Source organism: Bos javanicus, chromosome 23 (assembly GCF_032452875.1).
Source record: "Bos javanicus breed banteng chromosome 23, ARS-OSU_banteng_1.0, whole genome shotgun sequence".
Classification (NCBI taxonomy): Eukaryota; Metazoa; Chordata; class Mammalia; order Artiodactyla; family Bovidae; genus Bos; species Bos javanicus.
In genome coordinates, this window is record NC_083890.1 from 48,107,738 (window position 1) to 48,115,261 (window position 7,524).

Genomic DNA, 7,524 nt, shown 5'->3' on the forward strand with positions numbered 1-7,524 from the left:
ATCTGTGTCTCTTTCGCTGTCTCACATATAGGGTCATCATTACCGTCTTTCTAAATTCCATATACATGTGCTAATATACTGTATTTTTTTTTCTTTCTGACTTACTTCACTCTGTATAATAGGCTCCAGTTTCATCCACCTCATTAGAACTGATTCAAATGCATTCTTTTTAATGGCTCAGTAATACTCCATTGTGTATATGTACCACAGCTTTCTTATCCGTTCATCTGCCGATGGACATCTAGGTTGCTTCCATGTCCTGGCTATTATAAACAGTGCTGCGATAAACACTGGGGTACACGTGTCTCTTTCCCTTCTGGTTTCCTCGGTGTGTATGCCCAGCAGTGGGATTGCTGTGTCACATGGCAGTTCCATTTTCAGTTTTTTAAGGAATCTCCACACTGTTCTCCATAGTGGCTGTACTAGTTTGCATTTCCACCAACAGTGTAAGAGGGGCCCCTTTTCTCCACACCCTCTCCAGCATTTATTGTTTGTAGACTTTTCGATAGCAGCCATTCTGACCGGCGACACACGTGAAAATTAAAAGGCCTCCCACTGATGGACCCTCTCTTCCCAAAACATGGAAGTAGGTAAGGTCACCTTCCACATTCACCGTCTTAGCCAGGGGTCCCCAACTTCCAGGATCTAATGCCTGATGATCTGAGGAGAGATGATGTAATAATAATAATAGAAAGAAAGTGCACAATACATGTAATGCTCTTGAATCATCCCCAAAGCATGCCCCTACCCACAGTTCGTGGAAAAATTGTCTTCCATGAAACCGGTCCCTGGCGCCAAAGACTGCAGACCACTGATCTTAGCAACACAAGTTCAAATCAGAAAGGGTGGTCCCAAGTGTTCCTGCTCATGTCTGTAGCCACACTGCCCTTCACACACACACACACACGCGCGCGCGCGCGCACGCACGCGAGTCTCTCCTTGTCCCTCTCTGGTCCCTCCCCCTTCAGCACCACCCCGCAGGGGTCAGTCACAGTAAACCTCTTCTCACTTTTCTTCAATGTATCACACTCTCTTCAGCATCCATGCATCTCCCACCACCTTTGTCACCAGGAATCCTCCTTTGCTTCCCACGCCAGAGCCAGGAACAAGCCCCACCATCTAGTCTGCCTCTGCATGGCCACTGACTATTTTTGTGTGTCCTCTAAACTCTGAGGTGCGTGAAAGCAAGGAACCCGTCTTCCAGGCATGCACCTAATAACTACTGCGCACTCTCTGTGCCAGATCCAACTCTGAGTAAGACATCACCCGGCTCCCTGCCCAGAATACTATAGGTACTTTCCAAAAATTGGTTGTCAAGATGGATTATGGATGGATGGATACACAAATGAATAGATATGGCCATTTTTTGAATGACCATATATTTCATATAACTAGGAATATATCCATTTGGGATAGTTCATTTGCAACCAAAATAAATCCTACATGGGGCTGGGGGAGGATGAATTGGGAGACTGGGATTGACATATATACACTACTATGTATAAAATGCTTCCCTGGTGGCTCAGACAATAAAGAACCCACCTGCAATGAGGAAGACCTGGATTTGATCCCTGGGTTGGGAAGATCCCCTGGAGGAGGGCATGGCAACCCACTCCAGTATTCTTGCCTGGAGAATTCCATGAACAGAGGAGCCTGGTGGGCTACTGTCCATGGGGTCCCAAAGAATCAGACATGACTGAGTGACTAAGCACACACAGTGTATAAAATAGATCGCTAATGAGAAGCTCCTGAGTAGCACAGGGAACGGTACTCAATACTCTTTGGTGACCTAAATGGGAAGGAAATCCAAAGAAGAGGGGATATATGCATACATCCCACCCCGGTATTCTTGCTTGGGAAATTCCACGGACAGGGGAACCTGGCGGGCTACAATCCATGGGGTCACAGAGTCGAACACGACTGAGTGACTGAACAGCAACATGTGTACACACAGCCGACTCGCTTTGCTGAACAGCAGAAACTAACACAACATGGTAAAACAGCTGTAGTCCAATAAGTGTTTTTTCTTTTTAAATTTTATTTTATTTTTAAACTTTACAATATTGTATTAGTTTTGCCAAATATCGAAATGAATCCACCACAGGTATACCAGTGTTCCCCATCCTGAACCCTCCTCCCTCCTCCCTCCCCATACCCTCCCTCTGGGTCATCCCAGTGCACCAGCCCCAAGCATCCAGTACCGTGCATCGAACCTGGACTGGCGACTCGTTTCATACATGATATTATACATGTTTCTTTTTGTGTGTGTGTGTGTGTGTTCCCCATCCTGAACCCTCCTCCCTCCTCCCTCCCCATACCCTCCCTCTGGGTCGTCCCAGTGCACTAGCCCCAAGCATCCAGTATCGTGCATCGAACCTGGACTGGCGACACGTTTCATACATGATATTATACATGTTTCAATGCCATTCTCCCAAATCTTCCCACCCTCTCCCTCTCCCACAGAGTCCACAAGACTGTTCCATACATCAGTGTCTCTTTTGCTGTCTCATATACAGGGTTGTTGTTACCATCTTTCTAAATTCCATATATATGCGTTAGTATACTGTATTGATGTTTTTCCTTCTGGCTTACTTCACTCTGTATAATAGGCTCCAGTTTCATCCACCTCATTAGAACTGATTCAAATGTATTCTTTTTAATGACTGAGTAATACTCCATTATGTATATGTACCACAGCTTTCTTATCCGTTCATCTGCCGATGGACATCTAGGTTGCTTCCATGTCCTGGCTATTATGAACAGTGCTGCGATGAACATTGGGGTACACGTGTCTCTTTCCCTTCTGGTTTCCTCAGTGTGTATGCCCAGCAGTGGGACTGCTGGGTCATAAGGCAGTTCTATTTCCAGTTTTTTAAGGAATCTCCACACTGTTCTCCATAGTGGCTGTACTAGTTTGCATTCCCACCAACAGTGTAAGAGGGTTCCCTTTTCTCCACACCCAGCATTTATTGCTTGTAGACTTTTGGATCGCAGCCATTCTGACTGGCGTGAAATGGTACCTCATAGTGGTTTTGATTTGCATTTCTCTGATAATGAGTGATGTTGAGCATCTTTTCATGTGTTTGTTAGCCATCTGTATGTCTTCTTTGGAGAAATGTCTATTTAGTTCTTTGGCCCATTTTTTGATTGGGTCATTTATTTTTCTGGAGTTGAGCTGTAGGAGTTGCTTATATATTTTTGAGATTAGTTGTTTGTCAGTTGCTTCATTTGCTATTATTTTCTCCCATTCTGAAGGCTGCCTTTTCACCTTGCTAATAGTTTCCTTTGTTGTGCAGAAGCTTTTAAGTTTAATTAGGTCCCATTTGTTTATTTTTGCTTTTATTTCCAATATTCTGGGAGGTGGGTCATAGAGGATCCTGCTGTGATGTATGTCGGAGAGTGTTTTGCCTATGTTCTCCTCTAGGAGTTTTATAGTTTCTGGTCTTACATTGAGATCTTTAATCCATTTTGAGTTTATTTTCGTGTATGGTGTTAGAAAGTGTTCTAGTTTCATTCTTTTACAAGTGGTTGACCAGTTTTCCCAGCACCACTTGTTAAAGAGATTGTCTTTAATCCATTGTATATTCTTGCCTCCTTTGTCAAAGATAAGGTGTCCATATGTGCGTGGATTTATCTCTGGGCTTTCTATTTTGTTCCATTGATCAATATTTCTGTCTTTGTGCCAGTACCATACTGTCTTGATAACTGTGGCTTTGTAATAGAACCTGAAATCAGGTAGGTTGATTCCTCCAGTTCCATTCTTCTTTCTCAAGATAGCTTTGGCTATTCGAGGTTTTTTGTATTTCCATACAAATTGTGAAATTATTTGTTCTAGCTCTGTGAAGAATACCATTGGTAGCTTGATAGGGATTGCATTGAATCTATAAATTGCTTTGGGTAGTATACTCATTTTCACTATATTGATTCTTCCAACCCATGAACATGGTATATTTCTCCATCTATTAATGTCCTCTTTGATTTCTTTCACCAGTGTTTTATAGTTTTCTATATATAGGTCTTTAGTTTCTTTAGGTAGATATATTCCTAAGTATTTTATTCTTTCCGTTGCAATGGTGAATGGAATTGTTTCCTTAATTTCTCTTTCTGTTTTCTCATTATTAGTGTATAGGAACGCAAGGGATTTCTGTGTGTTGATTCCAATAAATGTTTTAAAAAATAAAACAAAATAAATCCTAAACAGTTGCTTAAATCAATAGGGACCTTACTTGACTCACATGACAACTTTTCCGTTATAATTTCAACTTCAGCTAATTTTCAAAATGAGCAAGAAATCAGTGAAGAACAAGCCCAGTGGCACGGCCAGCTGTGAGAATATTACGGTTACGAAAGGCCTCTCATAAGCAGTGGTGTGGACGTGACAGGTGAGAGACGCCCCTCTGTCCCCTCTCACCCCAGGCCCTGGGCTGGGAGCCCCATGGGGCAGACAGCTGCCAGCCCACCTCCCCCAGCCCTCCTCCCCAGCCTCAGAGGCATCCCTCCCTGCCCGCCGCCCCAGCCTCCCAGCAAGCTGGCTAGCAGTCACCATCTCAGCCACTCATGGGCCGGTCAGACATGCCTGCAACCCCTCAGTGTCTGCTTTCTACATCTCAAAGCTATCCAAGTCATAAATACATTCTCCTACAAAATCAATGACTCAAAGACTTGTGGAGTAGAGATTAAAAGTCTCCCTACACCAGCACCCCTCATCACCTGCCCCTAGTCGCATGTCCCTTCACAGATGCCACCTCTGAGATGGGTCTGGGTGTTCCTTCCAGTCTGTTCTCATCCATGCATTTACTCATGCACAACACACCTATGCAGACCACACATAAACACACACTTCACACATACCACACATACTACACACAACACAACACACACGCTACGCACACCACACACACACACACACATCCACGGTTTGTGTATTTCATAAATGGAGTACACGGCCACCCATTCATCTCATCTTACAGTGTGTCTCCGTGTTCCTTGGAAGGATGTCCCATAATTTGGTTAATCAATCCTCCATGGAATGCAGGTTGAATAGCAAGTGATGTTGAGCACAGACTCATGCCAGACCACCTGGAGTCAGATCACACCACAATTCTGCCTCCTGGTAGCTGTGGGGCTTCCTCACTGTGTGTGTCTCTGGTCCTTCATCCATATAATGGGGGTAATAAGAGCACTTAGCGGGGTGTCATGGAGGTTTATGTAAAGTGCTTAGAAAACCACCAGCCCAAAGTGAGCCTTATCTGAGTATTAGCTGTTATCCACAGTAACTACAATATTTCCAATTTTGCAATGATAATATTTTAGCAAATGACTTGTATTTTAATTAATGTGTTTATTGATATTGTTAACTATGCTGTATGGCATGTCGGATCTTAGTTCCCTGACCAGGAATCAAACCCGTGCTCTCTGCAATGGAAGCACAGAATCTTAACTGCCAGTTAAGTCCTGCAGACAACTTGTAGATCATTCTGTATATTTCTAGGGGACAGATTTCTCTTCTAGAAGAGCAATTGCTATATTTAAAAACAGACACATAATAATTGTGTTTGACTCTACTAAATTGTGTCTCCAAAAGGGAGAAAATATATGCAAGAGTGGGTATTTATTTGCACCTGCACAGGGCTTCCCAGGCAGTGCTAGTGGTAAAGAACCTGCCTGCCAATGCAGGAGACGTAAGAGATTGGGGTTCAATCCCTAGGTCAAGAAGATCCTCTGGAGGAGGGCATGACAACCCACTCCGGTATTCTTGCCTGGAGAATCCCATGGACAGAGGAGCCTGGAGGGCTACTATCCACAGGGTCACAAAAAGTCGGACATGACTGAAGCTGCTTAGCACGCATGTACCAATATTGCATGTTATTTCTGAGACTTTGCAACCCATGGGTTGAAGTGGAGTTTTGATGTTTTATTTGCATCTTGCTAGAAGGCAATGGAACCCCACTCCAGTACTCTTGCCTGGAAAATCCCATGGACGGAGGAGCCTGGTAGGCTGCAGTGCATGGGGTCTCTAAGAGTCAGACAAGACTGAGCGACTTCACTTTCACTTTTTACTTTCATGCATTGGAGGAGGAAATGGCAACCCACTCCAGTGTTCTTGCCTGGAGAATCCCAGGGACAGGGGGGCCTGGTGGGCTGCCGTCTCTGGGGTTGCACAGAATCGGACACAACTGAAGCGACTTAGCAGCAGCAGCAGTTACCATAACGGCAAGAATTCTTTCACAGATTTGTCTCACCCCATCCCCTGTTTCTTCTTCCATGAATCCACCAGCCATGGTTTTTGCCTGTTTTCCAGTGGGTTATTTTTCTTTTTCTTATTGATTTGCATTTGCTTTCTATTGGGACCAAAAAGTTCATTTGAGTCTTTCCATACCATCTTATAAACCCCAAATGAACTTTTTGTCCAACATAATTTATATAATGGCTATTAATCATCTGCAGATTACATGTTACAAAGGTTTTTCTATTTTTAGTTGGTTTTGTTATTAGTCTGTCATATAAAATATCATATTTTTAGCAGTCATTTTTAGACAGTCTTTTTCTTTGGCATTTTGTGTCTTGGTTAGAAAGATTTTTCCCATCCCAACATCATGGAAAATAGTCCTTCTTGTCTGAGGATTTTCGGTACCAAGGAAATAATGGGGAAAAAAATGTTTGGGTTGAAATTTTATCTGGAAAATGAAATTAAATAAATGTTTTTAATATTACACCTAGTGACATTTCTATTATAATTTCAATTTCAGCTAGTTTTCAAAATAAGCAAGAAATAAATCAGGATTTTATAGAGGGTAATAATTTTTCAGATAAAAATGTCTGACTGTCAAAACTGCAGTGAGACATCACCTCACACCGGTCAGAATGGCCATCATTAAAAAGTCTACAAACAATAAATGCTGGAGAGGATGTGGAGAAAAGGGAACCCTCTTTCACTGTTGGTAGGAATGTAAATTGATACAGCCACTATGAAAGACAGTATGGAGATTCCTTAAAAAGCTAGAAATAAAACCATCATATGACTCAGAAGAAACGGAGTAGCCAACTCTGATGCTGGGAGGGATTGGGGGCAGGAGGAGAAGGGGACGACAGAGGATGAGATGGCTGGATGGCATCACTGACTCGATGGACATGAGTCTGAGTGAACTCCAGGAGTTGGTGATGGACAGGGAGGCCTGGCGTGCTGTGATTCATGGGGTCGTGAAGAGTTGGACATGACTGAGCGACTGAACTGAACTGAACTGATGACCCAGCAATCCCACTCCTAGGCATATACCCTGAGGAAACCAAAACTGAAAAAGACACATGTATCCCATTGTTCATTACAGCACTATTTACAGTAGCTAGGACACAAAAGCAACCCAGATGTCCATCGACAGATGAATGGATAAAGAAGCTGTGGTACATATACACATGGAATATTACTCAGCCATAAAAAGGAATGTGTTTGAATCAGTCTAATGATGTGGATGAACCTAGAAGCTATTATACAGAGTGAAGTCAGAAAGAGAAAGATAAATATTG